Source organism: Arachis hypogaea, chromosome 18 (assembly GCF_003086295.3).
Source record: "Arachis hypogaea cultivar Tifrunner chromosome 18, arahy.Tifrunner.gnm2.J5K5, whole genome shotgun sequence".
Taxonomy (NCBI): domain Eukaryota; kingdom Viridiplantae; phylum Streptophyta; class Magnoliopsida; order Fabales; family Fabaceae; genus Arachis; species Arachis hypogaea.
The window spans coordinates 24,689,064-24,711,775 of record NC_092053.1 but is presented as its reverse complement, the minus strand read 5'-3'; the positions used below and the strand labels follow the sequence as shown (position 1 = coordinate 24,711,775).

At 33.9% G+C, this 22,712-nt stretch overlaps 1 long non-coding RNA gene across 1 annotated transcript; it reads left to right on the top strand.

Annotated features, from left to right (window-relative positions):
• The first annotated feature begins 2,225 nt into the window (after positions 1-2,225).
• Positions 2,226-5,109, top strand: LOC112772627 (uncharacterized). The gene is made up of 2 exons (XR_003187588.3): positions 2,226-4,449; positions 4,592-5,109. It is a non-coding gene; the product is annotated as an uncharacterized lncRNA (long non-coding RNA).
• The last annotated feature ends 17,603 nt before the right edge of the window (positions 5,110-22,712 follow it).

Here is a 22,712-nt window from a genome sequence, read left to right as displayed (position 1 = left end):
TATGAAAAATTGTTTAACACGACGATATTGTATTAGTTTGGTTTTTATTTTTTTTAATTTTTTTTATGCATATAATTTAAAACATGAAAGGTACGAAAATTTATATTAAATATGTAAATTAATATAATTTAAATTAACGATATAATTTAATCGAATAAAAGTAACGTACTCGTATTATTGTAGTGGGACGAATAATAAGTACTTAATTCAGCTTTAAAGAAATTTCAAATACAAAGACATACATTTCATGATTATTCGATAATTAAAAATCCAATGTTTAACAAAAATAAGCTATTTAATTATAAGTTATACTAAAATTTTGAGTGTGTAAATACATGAACATCATATATAAAGAATAGAATAATATAAATACTGTTATTTGTATTAGATTAAATTAAGTTGAGATTTTGTAATTATATACATGTGAATTATAATTGTTGGTATTGCATTTATTTTAAAGATCTGAGCTAAATTTTTTTTAAATGGTAATATAATTAAAATTCAAATTCAAAGGTATATAGTTAAAAATAAGCGTAGTTTTGTTTGATGAAGACGTGAGTGGGAGTAACGTAGCGGCTAAGGATAAAAGACTGAATCAATTAGTATATTAGTGGCTAATAATACATTAGTATTTATAATTTAAAACTAGAATTATATATAAATACTAAAAAAAATTAAATTTGTATATAAAAAGTATGTTTATATAAAATAATAAAAATATAATTTACAATTTTTTTTAAATAATTAAATTTGTTATTTAATTTTTAAATAATTTAATTTTGATATAATATTAGATAAAAGATTTTATGTATCTGTTAATTATGTATTGTAATTTAAATATTTTTTATTACTATTTCTAAAAATAAAAAATATATTCTAAATTTGTAAATTAATCAATTTATTTTAAAATTTTATATGCAATATAAGTACATATAATAGAACAAAAGATATAAAACAAGTAATAAAGATGAATAAATTGAGAATAAAATAAAATATATAAAATCATGAAAAAAATAAAACATTAGATTAATATCTAAATTATAATTGTTTGAATTAAAATTTGTAATTGAAAATTTTAACAAGATCAGAGAAACAATAAAATTGGAAGATACATAGAGTCATAGAGAGTTATATAAAAAATATGAAGAATTTAAAATTTATCTTTTGATGAAAAAAAGATGACTATTAGATAAAGAATAGAAAAAAAAAGTTGAAAATATAAAAATAAAAAAAGATTTAAGGAAATAAAAAAACGATGACCCAATAACTAAATTTGATTAGGTTAAATAATAATTAAAATAATAAAAAAAATAAATTACAGAATTTGACCAATTGAATTTAATTTATTTACAGTGAAATTATTTAAAATTTAAAATAAAAATATATTATAAATAACTATTTATTTAAAAAAAAATATACAGTGGGGTAAATATTCCCTCATACTTGTTGTCGAATCCATGCCTGCCTCTGTGTAGCTTCTTTCATTATTATTCGTGTATTCCAATTTAAAATACTGTCAGCCATAAATCATTAAATCTTATGGCAAGCTTCATCCATTACCTATTTAAGTTGGTCATTTTCGAAAAACAGATTATTAAGATGGGTCATTTTCGTCTATTCCAACCTTAGAAAACGACAAACCTTAAGTGGAAAACTTATTCGTACGCAGAACATTAGAGTTCCAAATCCGTACGCGGGAACACTGGATAATTTTCCTAAACTATAATGGAATATAAATTTCTAGTAAGTCAGGTATTGAGAACTTGTGAAGAAGTGAGAGAATTGGTCCAAGACTATCCACAAGCATTGCAGAAGCTGATTTACCAAGAAAGAAGGAATTCAAAGAGAAGTAAGGAGCAGAATTTGACAGAAAGGGAAGAATACATAGCCTCCAAGCCTTGTTTTGTATTTACAGTTCTCTCTCATGCATTTTCCTCTCTAACTAATTCTTCATCATTTTGGGTTTGAGTATCATCCTTACTTGCCTCATCCCCGTTATTGTTATTCTTCTTCCTAACAGAGCCTCCTTTGTCTTTCTCTTCTGTAGCCGACGCCGTCCCCCTGCTACGCCATTATCCTCTTGAAGCCTCAATTTCACCCTCTGCCATGCTGCCTCCAATCTCGCTGTCCCTCCATCGAGCTTAGCCTTGCTCGCCTCTGTTAGATACACCTTTTTTTTTCCATTTTGAGTTTTGATAGCATATTTTGCTGATTGTTGCTCAACTGTTGTGTTGTGAAACTGTGGAAAGTTGTTCTTGCTTCTTTAGTGCTTTCTTTTTGTTTAGTTTTATTTAATTGTTCAGTTTTGTTGTGTTCTTGACTTATTGTGCTGTGGAATTGCTTCTTCCTGTTCAGATTGGAGATTACACTAACTTCTTTTTATCTTTGCACCATACTAAAATTGCAGCTTCATATTTCGGGGGTCGTAGAATGCTCTCTTAGAAAATTGATATCTTCATTTGAAGTGGAAGCCTTTTCCAGATCAGCTAAGAGAAAAATATTTTTGTAACTAAAAGAATCTAAAACCTATTTTGTAGGTTGCCTATCATGGACGAGCATCTTCTATTGTTATATCTGTTGCCAATTCTAACTTGTATTCCGCCTCAATATGCTTTAGCTACATTTTAAGATATCTGCATTTTTTAGGTCTTATCAAATTTCGCTCTATCCAAGTTGTTTTGGTTAACATAGGAAGTTTTGTCGTGCATCTAAATATAAGTAGGCTAATTTAACATAATGTCAATTACTTCAAGAGTAATCTAAATGTGTTATATATACATGAAGAATGAGAAAAATTAAATGAAAGAACCAAGCTTCGCCTAATTTTAATTCATATAATGCTTTAATTCCTCTGCACCCTATTTCACAATGTATGCCACTTTGACAACACATTTTGTTGATAGTTGCTCAGCTGCTGTGTTATGGAATTGTGGAAGGTTGTTTTTTTTTTCTTTAGTTTTATTTTTAATTGTTCAATTTTGTTATATTCTTGGCTTCTTACTTTGCTATTTTTTCAGTTAATTGTTATTGTGCTTTGTTTTGTGTTATTGCTGCCTTAATTTTTTTTAGTCATAAACTTTGATGCTTAATATGTTTATGAATTTCTAATGATAAATTATAGATAAATTATTATGTAAAATTATAAAATTTTATATTTATTTTTTTAATAATTTTATTTTATATTTAATTAAATTGATTTAATCACAGTTTAATTCTGATTGAACTATTGAACTTATCACTTGATTAGTTCACTATCAATCTGATTCTCACAACCTTATTATAAAGTATAAACACTTTAATTACCTTCGAAAAAGTTAAACATAATATTATTCCTATATGTGAACAAAAAACAGGAGAAAAATTACACTAAGAAATGAGTTAATAACTTTGAATAATTAGTTCATAAATTTAAATTTATTTTTAATTATTCAAAGTGTAACTTACTATGATCGTTATTGATTTTCGAAAATGCTGATATAAATAATTTTTATTTTTATTAATGACAAAAATGTCTTAAAAATATTTTAAAACATGACAAAAATACTAATATTAAATATATATTTTCAAAAAATATTTTAGAGATTAAATTTTGATGTAATTTTTTGTAAGTATAATTAGAAAAATGAGATATTTTTATTTCTAAAATTTGTGAATGTATGCTTAATAATTTTTTTGTAATTTTTTTGGTTAATGACCAAGAATATTTTTCCAAAAAGAAAAAAATCTAGAGAATAATTTTTACAAATAAGAAAATAAGAAAATAATTATTTTTTATGATTTTTATTGCATTTTTAATATTTTAATTTTAAAATTATTTTTATTCTTATTAAAATAAGAAATTATTTTTGTCGTCATTTTTTAAAATGTGAGACGATTATGATAGGTTTATCGTTTACCCTTCTTCAAAATAATTTTTTTTAACAGGAAAGTTTGTTTCATTCAATGCTTGGTAAAATATCCAGCATAGCCAAAGTCTAAACATGATGTGGGGCCTCTTTTATCCACACTTGATAAAAATTAATAAGGGCTATTTGTGCAAGTTCATGTGCTACCATATTTTTTTTCTCTCTTTACATGACTAAAATTAATTACTCTAAAGTCTCTTAACAAGGATAATGTATCAGTGATGAAAAAGTCAAAACAGGTTCCATTGACTTTACCTTATTTCAAAGCGTTCACATCGTCTAGATTATCGCACTCTAAAATGACATCTGTGAAGCAACAATCTTTTGCAAAATTCATTCCTAAATACGCAGCCAATGCTTCTGCTTCATGGGCCTGTACGCTGAAAGGGATGGGCCATGTAGTTGCAGCTAAGATGAGGCCCAAAGAGTCTCTCACTATCGCTCCAATTACTCTATGATCACTCTTCCTAACTGCTGCATCAACATTTATTTTGAATAGGGAGTTTGGTGGGATATTCCATCTGCTTCTTGATTTTGCCAGCAGGTTAGAATGTGGTCTTATCTCCTTCTCTTCAATTAATTGTGCTTTCCAAAAATTCTCTCAATTCTTCCATGCCTTTCCAATTTCTTCATCAATTTGTGGCTCAATTCCTTCAAAAACTAATAGATTTCTCGCTTTTCCATAGCTGATTCAGGAGGAAGCTAAAGAGAGACCTCTCCTTTTCCTAGAGCCTTTGCATCATCTCAATTACCCACGTCTTCAAGTTCTGACTCTTTGATGCTTCGCTCCTCAAATAAAAAGGGGATGTAAACCAAAATCTTCGAGCAAAGGAGCAGTCTCCAGCCAAGTGGGATTCAGTTTCCTCATGGCTCCAGCACCTTGTGCACGTCGGATTTCCTGCTATACCTCTCCTTGAAAGGTTTCTTCTTTTTTAGAGATCTTTGGAGTAGACGTCACAGAAAATTAAGAACTCTTGGTAGAGCTTTTATCTTCCACACTTCTTTCTAGGTATTCACCTCCCCTCTGTCTGTTTCTGGACTGGCTAAATGGTTTTGATTATGTGCTTTAATATCATGATATGTAATTTTGACTCTCAAATTTTCATCCCTAGCCTTCTTCCATATGTAAACGTCTGATTGTTCTATTATAGGAATAGAGATTTCAATAATCTAATGAAATTCAAATGGTAAAAAATTTCTCTAATTGCTTTCCAATTTCAGCTTCCAATGTATTCGGGCAGGGACAGATATATGGGGGGGGGGGAGTAGAGGCCTGGGCCCTCAACTTTTTTTAAAAAATAGTAGTAAGAAGCCCAATCCAACCCAACCCAAATAAAAATAACGGTTTTTAAAAATTTTTAAATCCCTAAAACTACATTCTCTTTCTTCAAGTTTCATGTTCTATGACTCATTGACCGTCCATATACTTTTGATTTTTGAAGCCATAGCTTCACGAGTCACGTGGCGCCCTCATTGCCACTGTCCAGTGTCCATTGAAGTTTTCAATCATATCAATTAAAGCAAAGATACTCATTCTAATTTTCACTTCTCTTATATAATTATATAAAATTATTAATTAACAAAGTATATTTTTTATTATAAAATAATACAATTTTATTTTTTTGTATTTACATAGATAAATTGCTGACCCATTTTTAAGATTTATTCTCTCTTATTTTTTTATTTCTTTTTTTAGTGAAATTGATAGTGACTTAGTAAAAAAAATATCGTTATTAATGTTTAATTAATAAAAAATACTTAGACTTTGTTAATTCATGTGAGTATATAATTATTTGAGTTCTTTTTTTTTAGGTAAAAAAAAACTAGAACATTTTATGATGAGAAAGCAAAGTAAAATTGATGCAATTTTTAAGAGAAAAGTTACTGATAATATTAGAGTTCAAACAAGTCAACCCTCTAATCTCATTTCACAAGAAGTTTAAGTAAGTGAGCTCTCTAATCTTACTCAAAATACACATCAACATGAAGTCAAAGTACGAAGATTAGAAAGAGATGTTGATATCTCTTTACTAGAAAGGGATCCAGGAAAGCGACGTCCAATTTGGCAGTATAATGTCAATGAACGTGATAAGATTCGTAGAGTATACATAATAGCTGGGCCATACCAACCAACAAATATTAGCTATCTAGCTTCTGATAATAGCAATCACCGTCAATATTTTCAATCTTCTTGTTTAAAAAATTTTCAAGTTGGTTAGAATATTCACCAGAAAAAGATGCTGCTTATTGTTTGCCTTGCTACTTGTTTGGTAAATATTATGGTGCTCGCAATGATGGAAAAATGTATTTTCAGAGTTAGGATTTAGTAATTGGAAGAAAGTAAACAATGGGGTGAATTGTGCATTTGTATGTCACAAGGGTTTATTCTTAATTCTCCCCAAAATTTATATGCGAAATCTTGTGATGATTTAATGGCTCAATCTAAGCATATAGACAAATTTCTTGATAGGCATAGTGATGAAACTATTGCAAATAACTGTTTAAGGTTGAAGACATTTATTAATGCTATTCGATGGCTTGCATTTTAAGCATGTACATTTAGAGGCGACGATGAAAGTTCTGGATCTTTGAATAGGAAAAATTTTATTGAGTTAATTAAGCTTTTAGCTTCCTGCAATTAGAATGTTAATAATGTTGTCCTTGAAAATATTCCTGAAAATGCTCAATATATATCTCCCGATGTTCAAAAAGATATATTGCATATCTTTGCTAGAAAAGTGTGTGCAACAATTCGAGAAGAAATTGGTGATTCTAAATTTTGTATAATTATTGATGAAGCAAGAGATGAGTCAAAGCGAGAATAAATGTCTGTGGCTTTGAGATTTGTAGATAAGCACAGTTGTGTTCAAGAAAGATTTTTTGATCTTATACATGTTTCTGATACATGTTCTTTGACATTAAAAACAGAAATTTCATCAGTTCTTCTCGTCATAATCTTGATGTCCAAAATCTTAGGGGACAAGGGTACATAATCTTCTCGTAATATGCATGGTGAATGGAATAGATTGCAAGCTCTATTTTTTAAAGATTGTCCTTTTGCTTATTATATTCATTGTCTTGCTCATTGATTACAATTAGCAATTATTTCTGCAGCCAAAGAAGTTTGCTATGTTCATCAATTCTTTTTAAAACTTACACTAATTGTGAATGTTGTGACTGTTTCTCCTAAACGTCATATTATCAATTAAGGGTTGCTCAAGCAAATAATGTTGCAAACTTAATTGCCAATGATCAAATTGGCACAGGTAGTGGACTTAATCAAATTGGTACTTTGCAAAGAGCTGGAGATACTAGATGGGAGTCTCATTTGAATTCTATTCATAGCTTGCTATGCATGTTTGATGCTACTTGTGAAGTTCTTGAAAAAAATACCGAAGAAGGTAATTTCTCCACTCGTGGTGATGCTAGTGATACTTATGATGCTATCACATCCTTTGAATTCGTCTTTGTTTTACATTTGATGAGAAATATTTTGGAAGCTAGTCATGATCTTTGTCAAGCTTCACAACAAAAAAATCAAGACATATTATTGAATGCTTTAACCTTGGTTTCTACTACCAAGACTTTAATCCAAAGAATGAGAGAATCAAGTTGGGAGACTTTCATAAAAGAAGTTATATTATTTTGTGAGAAATAGGAAGTTGAAGTTCCTGATATGAATGCATTTCATATTCTTAGAAGAGGCCGAACTCGCAAAATTGTTGACCAAATTTCAGTGGAGCATCATTACCATGTTAATTTATTTATGGCTGTAATTGATACAAAATTGCAAGAGCTTAATTGATACACATGGCTTCGAGCCATTCTATTTGAGTAGCTAGGTCCCTTCATATCCTCACATTTCCGCCATCTCCTATCCTCAAGTATCATCCTTTTTCCACTACACCTTTGGCTTGCTATATACTTATCCAAGTATAACTTGGTGAGAAGCCTAAGTCTGAGTTCAAAAAGTTTTTTCTCCTATAGTATTTTCCCTCAATAATCCTGGCAACCAGGGAATTTGGATTCTTCATTAATCTCCAACCTTGTTTTGCCAAGAGAGCCGTGTTGAAAACCTTAATGTCTCTGAATCCTAAGCCCCATATTGCTTTGGCTTGCATAGCTTATCCCACTTAACTTAGTGTATCTTCCACTCTCCACTTTTTGATCTCCAGTAAAATCTGTTTATCATTGATCCGATGTGCTGACATTGGCTTGTCGGTAGTTTGAAATAACATATTATGTACGTTGGGATCGCTTGAGCCACTGACTTTATGAACACCTCTTTCCCTGCTCTTGATGACGGCTTCTCCTTCCAGCCTTTTAATTTCTTCCAAACTCGCTCTTGGACATAGTCAAAAACTTGTTTCTTCGATCTCCCAACAAAGGTTGATAGTCCAAGGTACTTTGAGTATCTTTCTATAGCCTTTATCCCTACCCAATCTTGAATGATCATCTATCTGTTAGTTGTTATATTTCGGCTAAATGATAACTCCGACTTCTCAAGGTTTATCTATTGTCCCGACGCACTTTGATAAAAAAAATTAAATATTTCTTAACTGCCTGAATAGCTTGGTTTAGTGCTCTAGTGAACAGTATACTGTCATCTACGAAGAAAAGATGATTAATTTCTAGGCTATCTCTAGCTATCCTTATTCCCTGTATGATCTTGCTGTTCTGTGCCTTCATCAAGATTCCTGATAAAACCTCAGCACAGAATATGAATAGATAAGAGGATAACAGATCCTTCTGTCTTAATCCTTTTGAGGGTTGGAATGGTTTGCTAGGTCTGCCATTTATGAAAATGGAAAAGGACGTCGTGCTGATGCAATTCCAGATTGTTTGGGTCCATCTCTCCGGGAACCCCATAGCTCGTAGAACCTCCCTTAGGAACTCCTATTCATTCCTATTATAAGCTTTCTCCATATCTAGCTTCATCCCGATATATCCTTTTTCGCCAGTCACCTTCTTCTTCATGTAGTGGAAGATGTCGAAAGCCACTAAACCATTATCCATTATCAACCTCCTGGGAACAAAAGCACTCTGGTTCATGATAAACTCCAATTTTGTGGTTTATCTTGTGCTTATTTTGGAAAACTTTGTCACCTTTTCCCATATTTATTCAATGAAATAGCATGGTTTTGTAATTCTCCCTTAAATTGTGCTTAAGTGTAAAAACATGCTTTTTAGTCCCTAAAATTGGTGATTTTAATTCACTTTAAATCCATTCGATGCCTTGATGTGTTTGTTAAGTGATTTCAGGTTCATAAGGCAAGTATTGGATGGAAGAATTGAAGAGAAAATCATGCAAAAGGGAGAATTCAAGAAGAAATGAGGTTTTGGAGAATTGAGGGCCATGCGCACGCGTCAAGCATGCGTACGCGTGAGTAGGGATTTTTGCCATCGACGCACACGCGTCAAGCACGCGCATGCGTGACGCTCGGCACGTGACCCACTTAAAGTAAAATTGCTGGGGGCGATTTCTGAGCTGCCCAGGCCCAAATCCAACTCGTTTCTAAGGGTATTTTATGCAGAATTGAAGCTTGAGCAAATGGGGAGCACTTAGTTAGTCATGGTGAGCCTTTAGTTAGTTTTTTAGAGAGAGAAGCTCCTTCTTCTCTCTAGAATTAGGTTAAGATTAGATTAATTTTTCTTAGATCTAGGTCCAATTTCATGTTTTCATCTTGTTTCCTTTATGAATTCTTGCTTCTACACCTTCATTCTCTTAGTTTGTGATGTTAATTTTACTTTCATGTCTCTTTTATGTTAATGAACTCATGTTGGATTTGGTTTACATTTAGTGAAATTTGAAGTTTGATGTTCTTTTATTGATGATTTGAGTTGTTGATTTACTTTTCTTGCAATTGGTAGTTGGTAGATTTATCTTTCCTTGCAATTTTACTATGCTCTCCATTTATGCCCTCCAAGTGTTTGACAAAATGTTTGGTTGGATGTTAGAGTAGATCTTGAGCATTCTTGGCTTGGAAAGAGAAATTGGATGATCTTGAGTCATGAATACCTAACTCATGTTGGCGATCTAGAGTTGTTAGTTAATATTATTTCCAATGACTCTAATCTCTTGCTAATTCAATTAGTAAGTTGGTTAGGATTTTTGGATTGAGATTAACTAGTCTTGTTTGACATTCTCTCATGGAAGATAACTTACACCTTCTTCCAACATTGGAGATGATGAAATAAGATAAATTCTTGTTTATTATTGTGACGTAATTGACTAGTCTTGTTTGACATTCTCCCTATGTGAAGATAACATGATACCTTCTTCCATTTGTTGGAGTTGACTAAATAAGATGAGTTAATCATTGTATGACTAAGATAGAAAGCCTATGATCTCAATCTTTGCCATGAATGTCTCTCTTTATTAATTGCTTTCTTTAATTGCTTGCTTGATTTATTTTTCTTGTCATTTATTTTATTGCTCCTCTTATCAAATCAAACCCCTTTGTTCTCTCATAGCCAATAATTGACCACTTCATTGCAATTCTTTGTGAGACGACCCGGAGTCTAAATACCTCGGTTAATTTTCATTGGGGTTTGTACTTGTGACAAAACCAAATTTAATTTGATTTGAGGATTGACTATTGGTTTGGACTATAATAACAACGGAATTATTTTGTGGAATTTCGAACCGGTATAAATCCTCACATCAAATTAATGGCGCCGTTACCGGGCAGTTAAAATGGTGCTATGTTATTGGCTATTGTATATATTGTGAATAGCTTGATTTTTGGGTTGTTTGATAGTTTTTGCTAGTTTTAGAATTTGGTTTCTTTGTTTATTTTTAGCTTTTGTTTTTATTTTCTCTTATCACCATGAATTCTCATCACTTTGGCTATGAGTTTGGTTCAAACTATGTTGTAGGAGATGGAAGCTTTAATGATAGCATGCGTCAAGGATTTGGAGATCAAGGTTTGACAAGAGTGCTTGGGGATATGACTACTCTCCTCACGGAGATGCGCAAGGACCAAAAGGCATTTTATGCCATCCGAGCCGTTCAAGCACCACCCCAACATGACTACTCTTCGAACTCTTATGGGTATAATCCAAATCCTAATGCATTCCAATCTAATGTATGTGATGACCCTTATTGTGATGGTCAACCACAACCATCATATACATATGAACCCCCTCCTCAGCCTCAACAACCATACTCACAAGCCTCATACCACCATTCACCTCCATATGACCCTAGCCTATATACACCATACCAACCACCATATGAACCATATCTAGAGCCACCACCATTCCAACACCAATACTCCCATGAACTACAATTTTCTCATATACCACCTCAAGAATTTCACCAATATGAACCACCTTCCAATTACAACACCTTCTCCTCAAACAATGAACCCTCTCTTCCACCACTGCCCTCCGATGAAGCCTCTATGCTAGAACTAAGGGATCTTGAATCTCATGTCCTAAGGCAACAAGAGTGGACGAAAAAGCAGTTTAAGGAGCTAGAAGCCAAGATGGCTATCATAGCGGAAGCCGTTAGCAACATGGTCTCATCCCGCCTAAGCCTATGCGATCAAGGCACTCCCATTGTTGAATGTGGAGAAGCAACCAAAGAGCTTAGTGGAGAGGTGATTTTGGAGCTCCAAGGTGAAGAAGAGGAGTTAAAGCAAGAAGTACAACAAGAGGAGGAGGTAGAGAACATTGAACAAAAGGAAGTAGTGGTTGGGTACTTAGGATATGTTGAGTACATAGAGGAATCTCAAGTTGAAAAGCCTTCTTCCATGGAGTTTAAAGTTGATGTTGAGGAGGAGAGTGCACAACCTCCAAGGCACAATGTGATTGAAGAATTGGAAGAAGTGTCTCAAGTAATAGGCCCTTCTATATATGATGATTCCGCATCAATATATGATCCTTTTGAGCTTGATGAGTCCTTCCCCACTATGCTTGGGATTGATGAGGGGGTAGATTTCACTAAACTTCCTATTTATGATTTGAGTGATGGGAAGAGATAGAAGAATTTGGTGAAGAAGAATGTGAACTTGAGGAAGCTTGGCAAGAGGTAGAGCTTGAAGAACCTTGCCAAGTGGTGGACGCCTCTAGAAGAGGATGGACGGGAGTGGATCGTGCTTTGTCAAGACTGTTGGGAACTCCTCCACCTAGGTTTCCATCTAATCTTCTATTTGAGTGGGTAAAACTTCTAACTCTTAGCCTTATTATCCCACTCGAATATGGTTTGCTTGAAACTGACGGCCAACTTAGGGCGCATTGTGGAATTAAGCGTAAGAGGAGGATGTTTAGTGGTTGGTGTTGTAAATCTAGGCTCATTATGGTTGGAAGCTCAAAATTGAGGAGCATGGATTGGTTTAGTGCTCAATTGAATGGGTCTAGGAGGATTGTTTGGTGCCTTCATGAGAATTCGGCTATTCTACCACCCGAAGGGAACCAATGTGATCAACTTGAAGACGGGTGTGAAAACAAAGTATGGGATCCAGGATTACAAGGTATGGATCAACTTTGGGAGCCCATGGTTTGTGAAGAACTCCATCAAAGCTTGGAGTTATTATCCTTGAATGAAGAAGCACAATGGAAGTCCAAGCATTGGTGGATGTTCAAGGATGGATTCAAGCACAAGCCACCTTGATGAGGAGCTCCCCATAAGTCCAACTTAAAGATAATAAACAAAAGTGTTAGGTGGGAGACACCCCACCATGGTAACATCTTTCCTTTTTCCTCTTTGTAAATATTGGTAATTTAGGATTAATTTCATGTTTTGTTTAGTTACTTAAGTTTATTTGGGAGTCTAGTAGGTTAAATAAGGTTTTATGATGTTTTGGTAGCTGTTTGGAGGTTTGGAATGCTTGGTTTGGTGCAAAAACATGAAAAAATTTTGAAAAAAAAACAGAGCACCACCCACGCGTACGCGCACTCCACGCGTACGTGTGACCCAAGTATTTTCAACCATCCACGCACACGCGTCATGCACGCGTACACGTGAATTGCATATTTTCACCCCCAAGCCTTTTTCCCGAGAGTTGTGCTTGCAGCGCGCGCGCACTATGCCTTTCGCGCAAATCTGGTCACGCGTACGCGCACCTCACGCGTAGGCGTCGCTCTCGCAATAACCCATCGATGCGCACGTGTGCCGCACGCGTACGCGTCGCGCCGATTTCACCATTCCACGCGCACGCGTGGCCTGCCCTGCATCAACCATCTTCTTTTCTTCTCTTCTTTCCATTTCTTTCCCTCTTCTCTCTTCTCTTCTTTTCTTTCCATCCTTCAAACATCATCCAACACTACCAAACACCATATAACACCATTTCTTTTAGTAGTTAGTTAGTTTAATTTTTGTCTAATTTTTATTTTTCATTATAAGTGTTGGATTACTAATCTTGTTTACTGTTTTACTGCTGCTTATTACTAATAGGATGTTAGTTTAACATCATTGTTGTTAATCGTCATTGTTGGATTTCTTTGTTGAGGTTATATTTGGTTACTTGGTTCGGAACTTTTCACGTTTAATGTCCTTGAATACCAAGTACTTGTTACATTGCCTTCATGCATCTTAACTCTTTGAATCACATGTTTTGGCCACCATGCATTCATCATCTATTGTTAGAAAATTGTACATTGTCAATGCATTGTTTTTAGGTGTTGCTTATTCATGATTGAGCCTTATTTACCTCACCTATTCCATGCATTGAGATTTTGGGAATTGTGAAATCGGATCGAAAGCTTACCTAAGTGACATATTTTTGAGCTTTCTTAGCTTTGTGGATCATGCTTGCTATGTGATTGATTTTAACTCTTATATCTCTTTTTCTAAGTTCCATAGCATCCATGTCTTCCACCTCTATGTCACTTAGGTGTTGCAACAACTTCAATATGTATAATTGATTGTTGTGTAAGTTTCATATACCACTTTGTTCACTAAGTTAACTTACACATCAATCAATGTCCATTCATTATCCAATTTCACAATTGCTTGACTTTTGGCTTGAATGCTTTCATGCTTCTTTATTGCTTGTTTGGTTGTCTTATCCTACAAGTTTAAAGCATCTCAAGCACATTAGGATGAGTGAAGTGCATGTCCCTTTTTATGTAATTGTGACATAGTTCTCTTTATGCTAGTGTGCGTTCTAGACCGCATGCATCCTAGAACTTACACACCTATCTTTCATCAATGTCACACTAATTCACTCACTTCATTCTAGTGATGTACCTCCTTCCAACAATTTACGCTTCCTTGCTTTTTACTCTCTTATCTTACGGTGCTATTTTCTATTTTTCATGACTAATGCACCACAAGCAAAAATGAAAGCGGAAGGAAGAACACGCAGCACCGGTTGACTCACCAGCTGAAGGTGGCAACTCGGAAAGTCGCCGTACCCCCTTGCTCATCTTTGAGTGCACCGAGGATGGTGCAAACTTTTATTTGTGGGGAGGTCGTCCGACCATTCGGCGCTTCACTTTTGGGTGACAAGTTTCTAATCCCAACACTTTGCATTTCATTTTAGGATTTTTAATTGCATTTTCTTATTTTGCATATGTATATAATAAGCTTAGTCAAATAATGAGATTCTCCAAGGATTTTTATCTATAGGGCACCCCAATTGATTGAAAATTTTTTTTAAGAACTTTCTTGAACTACATATTGTGGAACATGATTTTTGAGATAAGAACACAAGCATGTGAGATTTGAGTCTAATTGTGTGGTTACATCATATAACCACTTATTTTCATTCTTGTGTGCATTATTCTCTTCCTATGATTGTAATCTTTTATTTGTTTGATTCTTTATGTCCATTATTCTGTGTATACATGCATTTACATGATTGAGGCCATTGTTCAAATAGCTCACTTACCCAAATAGCCTACCTTTTATCTTCCATTGTTAGCCAATTTTGAGCCTATGCTTAACCCATTTGTTCTTAATTTTAGCACATTACAAGCCTAAAGCAAAAAACAATAAATGTCCTTAATTTGGATCTTTGATTAGCTTAGGCTAGTGAGAGTGTTTATCATTTGATTTTGGGAGAGTTGAGAATATTGGGTAGAGATAAAAGTATATTTTGTATTTGTGTTGAAAATCTTGGGAATTGGGTACATACTCATGTATTAATCATGTGTAAACCATATGCATTGATGTTCTTGTATATATTTTAGTTTGAAAAGAAAAAAATAATATATATATATATATATATATATATATATATATATATATATATATATATAAAATAGAAATAGAAAAGAAAGAAAAAGAAAAGCAATAAAAAGGGGACAAAAATGCCCCAAAGTGAAGTTCAATAATAATCAATACATATGTGTGGTGATCAAAAGAGAACGCATGAGTGTATGAAAAAAAAGTGAAGAATGGGTAGTTAGGTTTGTTTAGAATTGTATAGGTTGTTATATAGGTTGGGTGGGAAGCTTATGTTAATCAAAGATTCAAATTTCAAGCCCATTTGACCATATGCATCCTACCTTGACCCTAGCCCCATTACAACCTATGGAAAAGTCCTCATGATATTTGTATGCATGCATGAAATAATTGTTGATTGTTAGATGAAAAACAAATCTTAAAAAGCATGATTAGGGGAGAATTGAGTGAATCAACCCCATACACTTGAGTGACTAGAGCGGATACACATCCGGTGAGGGTTCGATCGCTCAATTACATGTTTCCACCCATGATCATCTTTTCTTGCAAGTTTGTAAAATCTTTCAATGATTCAATTCAATTGTGGGTTTGCTTTGATTGCTATTGCTTTAGCCCTTGTACTTGTGCATGTATCCTTGGAAATTGATTTGTTTTGACCAAGTAGATGCATTCATGTAGATAGATTGCATATAGATAAATTGCATATAGATAAGTTGCATGTAGTTAGTTTGCATTAAATAAATGTTGATACCCTTTGTTTCTTTCTTGATTTTAGCATGAGGACATGCTTGGTTTAAGTGTGGGGAGGTTTAATAAACCTCAATTTTGTGGTTTATCTTGTGCTTATTTTGGGGGATTTTGTCACCTTTTCCCATATTTATTCAATGAAATAGCATGGTTTTGTAATTCTCCCTTAAATTGTGCTTAAGTGTAAAAACATACTTTTTAGGCCCTAAAATTGGTGATTTTAATTCACTTTAAATCCATTCGATGCCTTAATGTGTTTGTTGAGTGATTTCAGGTTCATAAGGCAAGTATTGGATGGAAGAATTGAAGAGAAAATCATGCAAAAGGGAGAATTCATGAAGAAATGAGCTTTTGGAGAATTGAGGGCCACGCGCACGCGTCATACACACGTACGTGTGCATTGGAGATTTTTCAAGCCACGCGCACGCGTGACGCTCGGCACGTGACCCACTTAAAGTGAAATCGCTGGGGGCGATTTCTGAGCTGCCCAGGCCCAAATCCAACTCGTTTCTGAGGGTATTTCATGCAGAATTGAAGCTTGAGCAAAGGGGGAGCACTTAGTTAGACATGATGAGCCTTTAGTTAGTTTTCTAGAGAGAGAAGCTCCCTCTTCTCTCTAGAATTAGGTTAGGGTTAGGTTAATTTCTCTTAGATCTAGGTCCAATTTCATGTTTTCATCTTGTTTCCTTTATGAATTCTTGCTTCTACACCTTAATTCTCTTAGCTTGTGATGTTAATTTTACTTTCATGTCTCTTTTATGTTAATGAACTCATGTTGGATTTGGTTTACATTTAGTGAAATTTGAAGTTTGATGTTCTTTTATTGATGATTTGAGTTGTTGATTTACTTTTCTTGCAATTAGTAGTTGGTAGATTTATCTTTCCTTGCACTTTTACTATGCTCTCCATTTATGCCCTCCAAGTGTTTGACAAAATGCTTGGTTGGATGTTAGAGTAGATATTGAGTATTCTTGGTTTGGAAAGAGAAATTGGGTGATCTTGAGTCATGAATACTCAACTCATGTTGGCGATCTAGAGTTGTTAGTTAATATTATTTCCATTAACTCTAATCCCTTTCTAATTCAATTAGTAAGTTGGTTAGGATTTTTAGATTGAGATTAACTAGTCTTGTTTGACTTTCTCTCATGGAAGATAACTTACACCTTCTTCCAACATTGGAGATGATGAAATAAGATAAATTCTTGTTTATTATTGTGACGTGATTGACTAGTCTTGTTTGACATTCTCCCTATGTGAAGATAACATGATACCTTCTTTCATTTTTTGGAGTTGACTAAATAAGATGAGTTAATCATTGTATGACTAGGATAGAAAGCCTATGATCTCAATCTTTGCCATGAATGTCTCTCTTTATTAATTGCTTTCTTTAATTGCTTGCTTGATTTACTTTCCTTGTCATTTATGTTATTGCTCTTCTTATCAAATCAAACCCCCTTTGTTCTCTCATAGCCAATAATTGACCACTTCATTGCAATTCCTTGTGAGATGACCCAGAGTCTAAATACTTCGGTTAATTTTTATTAGGATTTGTACTTGTGACAAAACCAAATTTAATTTGATTTGAGGATTGACTATTGGTTTGGACTATACTAACAACGAAATTATTTTGTAGAATTCCGAACCGGTATAAATCCTCACATTAGTTCTCCCTAATAATCTGGGGGAGAATGAGTTTCATCCTAGTTGCCATTGTCTTGGTTGCTATTTTTAGCTCCACATTGCACAAAGAAATAGGCCTAAACTCTTGTGTGTTTTGGTTTCTCCACCTTTGGAATCATGCATGTGTGTGTATAGTACAAGGGTTTCGGGTCTGCCCCTTCATTCAAGATTCTTAGGACCGTTCCCGTGACATCCTCTCCCACGACCTTCCACATCTTTTGATAAAAAAGTCCCGGCATTCCATCGGGGCTGAGTACCTTTGTGTGGTGCATCTAGTGCAAGGCTTGGAAAACCTCCTCTTTAGTGAAGTCGGCATTTAGAATATTAAATTTTTCTTCACCAACTCTCTCCTTCACCACCTCTACAACCTCCTTTACCTCCAAAGTTCCTTCTGATGTTAACAGTGTCTCGAAAAAATCACACATTACTCTTTCAATATGCTCTTCTTCAACGTGCTTAGAGCATTCATCATCCACAATTTCATCCACCCGGTTCCTCTTCCTTCTTTGTGAAGTTTTGTTATAAAAGAATTGGTGTTTTGATCCCCTTGTTTTAGCCAACTCGCTCTTGAGCGTTGACTCCACTACACCTCTTCCACTGATAATGGCCTAAAGCGGATTAGGAATTTTTCTCAAAATAGAATTAGTGTTGCAAGTATAGTCCCAACCCAACAATCGGCCAACATCAAATTTTAAATTTTCAAATACAAAATAATCGAGAGTAATTCAACCTCAGGTCGTTCTCCCTAGGAATACAATTAAGATGTCACACTCTTGGTTGTGAGGAAAAGGGGGTTTTCAAGTATAGAACGAAAGATTAAAAGGACTAAGAAATAAAAGAACTAAGAAGTGATAAAAATTAGAATTAATGCAAGAAAAAAGGAGGCAAGATCAAAACTTAGTGAAAATGCTATAAATGCATAAAGAGCCTTGACTTGGAAATAAAAATTAAGGAATTCTATCATCGTCATACCACAACTATGGCAACTATAATGAGTCAATCTCGCTTCATCAACCCCTAACATCGAGGAGTAAGTCAAGCAAGCATAATTGACCTTAATCCATAATTGACCTTAATCTCGCTTCGTCAACCCCTAACATCGAGGAGCTAACTTACTAATTTCTTAGTAAAAAGCTAGCGTCAATGGAAACAAGAGCCAACTAACTACCCAAAAATTACCACTAAATGTTGGACATTATGACTCTAGTATCCTAAGAACTCATTTCTCAAGTCAAGGTGTGAAAATATACTCAAAATTTATAATTGGCATTTTCACAAACACCTTATGGGCATAAAAATAAAACATAGGAAATTGCAAAGGAAAATAAAAACTATAACCAAACTATTCACAAAATCAACAATAAACATTCAATCAAATATATAGAAATCATAAAGCATCAAATTCATAAACAAAAGATTCAAGAAAGCAAAATTGCATATATTAACAAAATGACTTGAACCATAAAACAAAATAGCAAAAGTATTGTAATTAAAGAGAAAATTGAAGAGTACTTACAATGAAGATGAGCAAAATCCAAGATCAAAACTTAACTATAAAATGCTACAATGGAAATTAAGTAAAACCCTAAGAGAGAAATAAAAGATCAATACTCTACACTACTCCTACTCCTACTATGTATGTAATGAGGCCTCCTAAAACTCATCTAAAACCTCATGCCTTCATATGTGTTGATGTCCCCTTCATATAGCACCTCAAACCAGCCTTCAACCTTCCAAAACTGGGCCAAGAGGCCCCTAAAATCATGAGTCATGTGCTTCATTAATGAAGTCACGCGCTGGGACCTGTGCGTATGCACACTTGCTGATTTTTCTACTTGTGCGTACGCACACTTGCTGGTTCGCCACTTGTGCGCACGCACAGAGGGTTGTGCGTACGCACACTTGTCTATGTGCTTCTCTTTTGCTTTCTTCATGTGTTCTCCCTTCTTGCATGCTTCCTTCCACTTCTATCAATCCATTCTTGCTAATTGAGCTGAAATCACTTAACAAAACATGTCATGGCATCAAGTGGCATAAAAATGGAATTAAAATGATCAATTTAAGCACAAAAACGTATGTTTTCACATTTATGTCCAAATTAGAGAGAAATAACAAAAGTATGCTATTTTGGTTATTATGTGTGAGTTTATGTGATGAAATCCATTCAATTCAAGCCAAAATTTATCGTCAAATATGGACTCATCAATTCCCCACACTTAAACAATAGCATGTCCTCATGTTAAACACAAATATGGAGAATGATCAAAAGGGTAACAACTTGTTGAATGCAACTATCTATATGCATGCAAGTATACTATATACTATATCTATCTATCTATACTATAGTATTTGGTGAAAATAAACAAACATATTTCCAAGCAAGTATATGAACATATAGGGCTAAGCAAAGAAGTAGTTCAATGCAATCAAAATCTAAAAAATTGATTCAACTCATCAAAATGAAACAACTTGCAAGAATACATGATAAGAGGTGTGGAAACATAGAATTGAGTGATCGAACACTCACTAGGTGTGTATACACTCTCAACGCTCGATGTTTAGGGTTTCACTCAAGTTTCCTCTAATCATGCTTTCAAGGATTTGCTTTTCATCTAACAATCAACAAACATGTGATGCATGAATGCAAATATCATGAGAACTTCTTCGGGTTGTAATGGGGTTAGGGTGAAGGTAGGACTAATATGGTTAAGTGAGCTAATATATTGAATCTTTGATTAGTCAAGTATCCCACCCAACCTATATCAACCTAATCACTAAAATGCAACCTAACTTCCCATTCCTCTTTTTTTATACACATTCATGTATGCTCTTTCATCCAAATCCACATATGCATTTTTTATTCAATTTTTTTTTCTTTGGGATAACTTTTGTCCCATCTTATTATTATTTTTTTATTTCATTTTTTTCTATTTCTTTTTTTTCTTTTTCTATGACTAATGCATATGGTTAAAGCAAATTGATACATGAATGTGCACCCATTTTTCAAAATTTTTAATGAATATCCAAAATAAAATTTTCCTCTACCAACACTTCCTAAAAATTCTCCCACACTTAAATAAAACACACTCCTCAACCTAAGCTAATCAAGGATTCCATTCAAGGTAAATCATGGTTTTCCACTTAAGGTTGTGATGTGGTTGCAGTTAGAACAAAGGGGATCAAAAAGCTCAAAAGTGGCTCAAAATGGTAGATATGATACGTATGGCCATATGGGTTAGTAAGCTTAATTCAAAAAACGGCCTCAATCATGCTAAATGCATTCAAGACATCAAACGTCGGAAATAAAGAATCAAGCAAAACCAAGATTGCAATCATAGAAGGAGCATAGCACACAATGAACAAAAATTGTGGTTAAAATTATGCAACCAAACATTATAGGCTCAACAATTTACAAGGTTGTTAGTTCTATCTCTCTTCTATGTTCCACAAAAATTCATTCAAGCAAGTTTAAAAAGGATTTTTCCAAATCAATTCAATAGAACGCCCTAAAAATAAATTTCTCAGAAATCTTTGTTGTTTTTCACCAAAATTATTTCCTATATATGTATGTATGATGTGATGGATGCAATTTCAAATTTTTTTCCTAGTTCTTTTCCTAATTTTCAATATGCAAAAACCATTATGAGTAATTAGGACAAAATTAAACTAGGTGCTATACTATTCACATCATCCAATCACAACTTCTATCTATAAATTATATACCATGCAAAAATGCAAATGCAATATATATATTAACTAAAGCAAAGATGCAATAGTAAAAGATACTAACAAATATCTACAAGAAACATAGTAAAAGAAAACAAAAATAAAATGAAAAGTGTTCGAAAAAGAAAATTTACGCCCAAAAATGGTGAATCCTCCCCCCACACTTAAGCGTTGCACGGTCTTCCGTGCATGAAGACAATTCGGGGAGATAGAAGTTTTTTATCCACTTTCAACTGGTGGACGTGGGGGCTCGAGTCGCATGGAAATTGCCAAGTCCAATGCATTCTCGGCCTCTCCATCCTCAGTGTCTTCCTCCTCTACCGGCTCCTTGCCTTTATGTCTCATCCTCAAAAAGAATGAATAAAGTATAAATAAGAATCATAGGACAAGTAGCACAGAAAAGCAAAGGAGGAAGCAAATACAGTGTATATTTGGAGCCAAAAGAAAAGAAACAAGCATTTAATTGACGAAGAGTGCATGGTGGTGTGGGATGATAAAAATAAGCCGGGTGTGTATTCTAATTATGTGCACGGTTAGAACACACACAACAGCCGGTTAAAATAGCATCCACACGATAAACAAGTAGGCATAAGTTCCTCAATTAAATGGCCTAAGATGCAAGAAATGGATGAGCATCAACTAAGGACAAGTAAGCTTAGGCAATCACAACAAGAGTGAATTGAATTTAGGGAATATTGGATATTGAAGGTATGCAAGCGGGAGCTCAAGATTGATAGAAAATAGCACAACAAACAATAACCAATTCAATGATGAGAAGATGACTACTTAATCATCCTCAAGATTAATGAAATAATCACATAGACAAAGTACTTGTTGCAAAAAGTGACAAGCTTGATAAGAATCAAGTCAAGTCAACTCAAACAAATGCAAAGTATTAAAAAGAAACAAGACCTTGTTATATGATTATATTGATTTAAAAACCATGATGAACAAGCAATTCAATTCAATTCACTAAATTCAATATGCACTTGTTAAAAATTTCACCAAATATGCAATCAAATGTCAATTCCCATATCAATTTGGTGTTAACAACTGAAAGCAATAACAAGTACATTATTGAAATTTCATTCCAAAATAATATCACAATCATTCAAAAGTGCACAATTCTTGAATCAAATGCCAAACAAGGATATAGTTTAACACATATGGTAGCTACAACACATGCATTAAGCAAAAAGTTCATTAAGGCATTATATCAAACACATGTTATGCGGTGCACATATTCAACAATTTCAAGCCAAAATTCAAACATCAACAACCCATAAATGAAAAATTGAACACTTGCGATGCAACACACAAACAATTAAGCAAAACTTAACCTACATTACAAAGTTAAATAAAGAAAATGAAAATTAAGCAAGCAAGTAAACAAAACAAAGAAGAGGAAAAAGAGAAGAAGAAGAAAGAAGAAGGAAGAAAAGAGAAGGAAGAAGGGAAGGAGGGTGGCGGCGGCTAAACAGAGGCGGTGGTGGCTACGGTGGTCGTTGGAGGGATGTGTG